This window comes from Bombus impatiens, unplaced genomic scaffold, assembly GCF_000188095.3.
Source record: "Bombus impatiens unplaced genomic scaffold, BIMP_2.2 scf_0417, whole genome shotgun sequence".
NCBI lineage: Eukaryota > Metazoa > Arthropoda > Insecta > Hymenoptera > Apidae > Bombus > Bombus impatiens.
In genome coordinates this window covers 568239-573818 of record NT_176836.1, presented here as the reverse complement: position 1 = coordinate 573818, position 5580 = coordinate 568239, and positions in this window count along the sequence as shown.

The window sequence follows — 5580 nt, the reverse complement described above, 5'->3', positions numbered from 1 at the left end:
GCCGGACCCACCTGAAACACGATACAAAATCACCCTTTAGTCGATGCTCTCCTTTATACAATATGCATCCTCACTTTTATGCGATACAGCGAAAATGTTTATCCGTACGTTCTATAGAATTTACATATATATACAAAACTAAAGTAAAAATGTCGGTTGCCGGGTAGAGTNNNGTAGAGTGGATTCTATAAAATTTACATATATATATACACAAAACAAAATAAATATATATATGTAAATTCTATAGGATTCAAACTACCCGCCAACCTACATTTTTACTTTTGTCTTGCTTTACCGACAGTCGTCATTTGCTGAATAGAAAGATCGCGAGAGAGAAAAACGGTAATTTAGGACCTAGAAAATCAATTATAGATTTTCCAGGTAAAATTTCTAGTAGATTGTCATTAACCGTTTGAGTCGCAAGCAGCGCGATCGCACTGTTTAGATTTTGTGTTGAAAAGTCGCAGTACATTTGAATGCTACGGAAGACTGACGATATTTTGTATTTCATTGTTATCTTCTCAATAATGTTTATTGAACGAAACTTGAAATATTTAGAAACTAATAGCATGCATGTATAATAATATAGACGTATTTCATAAAAATAAGAAATATGACAGGCGCTATTGCGCCGCTTGTTTCCCTTCGCAATCGATTAAGACCCCTGTTTTTTCAAAGACCCCTGACACTCAAACGCTTAACTGTTATTGTATTTAATTTAATTATTTCCAAAATAAACTCGATTTTCCGGAATCGCTCGCCTAATTTACCCTAAGGATTTATGTTATTATACACACACACGATACAGAAAGGACAGATGTTGTATTGAGATATGTGTAATTTTGTGTGCTACACTGGATTAGCCGCGAAGAAGTCGCACACATATATGACTATGAGTGTGTGTGGAAGTATGTGCGTGCGCAGCGTCTCGTAAAACAGAAGAATGCAACTGTATGGTGGTAAAGAGGATGGTGAGGCAAAAAAAGTGCTGCGGCGCATGCAATGTGTATCTACGAATATCTTGTAAATCACATATTAAATAAATCTGAAACTATTTTAATATCGTTTCTACGTGTAATGTGAGTGTTGCTGTACGTTTATTTCGGCGACTCAGATCCACAATTCTCAACATGTTGCTTGCGATCATCTGTCGGGTTCGTTTCTTTTTTCGTTACGAAATTCAAGTTTGAACGATGACCGTTAATTTAATATCAATTTAGTCGATTTGATCTGATATCGTCGATGTAGGATATGAAACTATCATTTTTGGAATTAGCTAGTCGTTTTTTCGCCGGCCTGGCACAGACTATCGCTTAGTCGCAAAACTACGTTAACGATAAAAGAAGATCGGAAAAAAATTGGAAAAGATTGGAAGATTGGAAAAAGGAATTGGAAACGTTTGTTTCTCTCGGAAGTCCGAGTAGTACTGTGCCGATGGAATAACAAAGTTGGCAGAAAAGTGGCGAAAACGCGTAAAGGAAAACGAACGCATCCTTCGGTTCGGCTGTAAAAATGGAACGAGATTTCCGTGCAACGTTCCCCGTGTGTACATTCTACTGGCAGAGTGCTACAGGCGAACTTGAACGATTCACCACGCGAGGGCAGCTGTGTCGCTATCGCAAACTCGTATCCGCTAAAATCGCGATCTTTTGCGTCATTGTTGCGCCAAATGAGCGATATACTTTTCAAATATATGTACACGGCAACGTTATACGATAGAGCCCTTATAACGCTCGAAATAGACACGTTGCCTATTTCCCATTCTTCTTCTAAATTCATAGCAAAGCTTCTAACAAATTCCACTGGATCTTTCTCTTGTTTGTATCCGTAGAACATCCTAACAAAGTTTAACCGGAAGAACATGGAGAACGCCTTGTATATTTTGCTCGGTCTCCCGCATGAATGCACTACCGAGGGAGCGACAAACGAGCGAATAAAGTGGCGCGTGTCTTGTGGCGCCTGCTGCTCGCACGTGTCTCCCGTAACTATTTCCGGCCATTTCCGCGAACGCGTTATTCTCGGCCGAGTTTACCTACGATTTTCTGCCAAATAGGTCGGCTCCACGTTACACAGAAAACGACAAGTTTTCTGCTTAATTCGCTTAAGGTATTTGTAGCGTGAACGATATCCCTCAACGGCGAAACGCGCCGAGACTCGAAAGCCATATTCTTCGCATAAACAAAATTTCTTGCCTGTGTGTACTCTTTATGCGCGCACGCTAACAAACAATTTAGATATGAAGAAAACGCTGTAACTTTGCCTTGTAATATATGAGATTTTAAATATATATATCATATATTTCACGATACTTTTATTCGAAAATGGTGAGATTAGAGGGGGGATTTTTCTTTAAAAAACCACTCTTCTACCCATTTTACACAACGTATTAGTTTTTCAACAAGCTAGTAGAAACGGTTTCTCCGTAATTAATCGAAAAGTCACAGGGACTACGTGTTAAAACTTTCAACTTTCAAGACGAATATCTCCATTTTGGTGAATCGCATATACAGGAAGGTTGGTAACTGGTGGTACAAGCGGAAAGGGGGCGATTCTACGCGAAAAAAGAAGTCGAAAATATATAATAAAAAAAATTTTTCTTTTTTAATTTTTCCATCGAGACACCGATCTATTAGTGAGATCCGTTATGACGTACCGCACGCGTACCGAACGAAAATTCAAAGTCGATTTTCTCGAAAACAAAGCCTCGAACGAAAAATTTTTATTTTACATTTTCGACTTCTTTTTTCGCGTAGAATCACCCCCTTTCCGCTTGTACCACCAGTTACCAACCACCCTGTAGATATAGAAAATTTCGAAGGAATTGTACGAAAATCCATCTACGCTACGAATGCTTCCTAACTTCTACTTTCGTATCGGAGATGCCTGTCTGTTTCGCGTTTACGGTTCTGGCCATTATTCGATCGTACACTTGGCCGCTCCCGACCAAATGATCGTCAGAATGTAATTGCAGAAAATGCAGTTCGATCAACGGCTATCACTCGTGGCGCGATCCACATCGATCGCCAGATTTCCAACATATTCCAGCGGAATAGTCCGCTAAATGGAAACTATTCGCCAAGTAGCGATCAACGCGTAATCTATGCGATCGCAATCCGAATGGCACGCGAGTCTGTCGAGGAAGCTGAACGACGAAACGTCTGTGAGTTTAATCGGGCCAGCGCGTTGGAAGCTCGCGAGGCAAATGTAGGTCGCAAACGGTTGTTCATCCGTTGCTCGCTCGTCGGTCCGCCTGTTCGACGTCGACGTCCAATTAACGGCGAGCTTCGCGAATTCTGGCACACCGGGGCAAACGTGTTTGCCTCTATCCTCGCCATCATATCTGGACGAATGGACACACGCTATCGACACGAAGGACGTTTATCGATGAAATAAAATATAATCGACAATCTTTGAAGCTGATTGACAATGATTAACCCTATTAAAAAAAGTTTAACCCGTCTATTTCCTGCTAATTGATCGGGGAAATTGTTTTAACGCGAGAAAAGTAAAAATGCGAGATACAGTGGATACGTTGGTGATGTTGTCAAATGTTACAAATATTTTGGATATTTACGGTGAATTATCACCGAGCAATATTTATAGATTCAGTTGCGTGTATTTTCTCCATACTCCAACTTTCACAGCTTTAAAAAATGATTTATAGGAAATCTATCTAACTATTGATTAAATTAAGCTGGTCGCTGTACTCGCTCTTACGATAGCACAAAACAAATATGACAAGAACTGGGCAAACATTACGAATATACGCTATCGAGATAGATGAGCCAGTGACGGTGTCGGGGCTCCACGATACTGTGAAAGGGTTAAAACGATCGATAATACGAACCCAAGAGTTTCTTCTCTGTCGTCGGATGCCTATCGATCGTAGTCTACCGACGAGCAGGACCGCCTCGAGCAATTAAAACGTCATTCGTCGTGGACTTATCTTCGGGGAAAGATGTGCTCGATGAAATCCATTAGCGGCAACACGAGAATTTTCTAACCGTATTGAAATCGGTTAAAAGCATCGGCACGCGTGATTATCGATGGCAAGTACGCGCAAGCGAACGCTACGAGCGAAATTAAGCTCGCGCGAACGGTCGATCCGGCTGTCACCTTCAGCTTGCAGCAATTGATTTTTCTAACTAAACCTTGTGCACCCTCGAAATCACAGAAGTGCTTGCTACATAAGAAAAAAAAAGAAAAAAAAAAAGAAAGAAACTTGATAACGAGCTAGAACACGGAGACACGCGAAGCTTCGACCAAAGCAAACTTCAACTTCCTCGCTTTACAACGACGCTATATCGTTTCCACCTACACCTACAGTACGCGATACATATTCCCCTGCACTGACCGGTTCGATAAAACTCGAAGCGCCGCGGCCGACGATACGACCAACACTGGTAACTACCACGACACCGCGAGATTCTCGAACGCGTTTATTTTCAGAATAGCCGGCGAGCATGCACGCGAGCGAGGAAACGAAACCGACGAATCAACGAAAGCCTGCTGTCCGCCGGCTGTCCGTCGAGAAATCTAATCTCAACGTTCGGATATATGTGTGTATTCGATAATTCGTCACCGTAGATAAGATTCCGTACGGTCGGGCTGCGAATACCTGTAACCCGATACGAACAACATCGACTCGTTCTTCATATCGAACACGATGTATTTCTCGCGTAAAGCCGAATTTAGACTGTTTCGGTGTGCAGCAGCACAGCGGCTGAAACGAAGGTTGAAATTGACCTTCATCGACCGTGTTTCTGCGAAGTGCGAAACAGCGCAAATTCGTCTTAATATGTCGTTTCCCTTCTCGTATAGAAGACGCATTTTATTAATTAGAAATACGACGTTGCCATAGCTGGAGTATGGCAATTTTTCAAATATTTGTTCAATTAACATCGACTCGCTGTGAAATGTTTAATTGAAAAAATTGTCCAAGTCTGACTCAGAGCTACGTGGATTATCGATAGGAGTTTTAAATAGTACTTGTACGAGTTTTGTGCTGTACTATTCTCAATTCGTATCAAAAGATCTGTCCGTCGTGAATGGAATTACTGTTGCTCGTGAAATATCGTTCATCTGGGATTAGAGATAACGCGGACACTCGGTCCATGCATCCTTTATCTTCTATTATTATTCAGAGTAATTATCTATTTGGTTATGATTTAAAGTGATTTTCTTTTTCTCTGATAAACGTATCGAAGGTAGGAAATTGGAGCGCGTTCCGTTTTCAGCGCCACGTAACGAGGACGGTGGATAAATTCGTTCCGATAAGCGCAACGAAAATAACCGACACCCTCGTGCAATCACAAGTTCAACGTTCCCTTTCGACTAGACAGACTACACCCACGCGAAAATAGTGTGACTGTAGTAATTATAGCGAACGTAGAATGGTAGGAGGGAAGGCCGACGATGAGAATGTTGCGTGAAAAGCAACCCTTGCCAATTTCTTTTCTTCTTTTTTTTCCAAAAAGAGTAAATGGTACTATATGTCGTTTTGAATATTTGTCCCATAGGTTCTCATTTTTTTTTTTTTTTTTTTTTTTTTTTTTTGGAAAATTTTTTTTTTTTTTATAA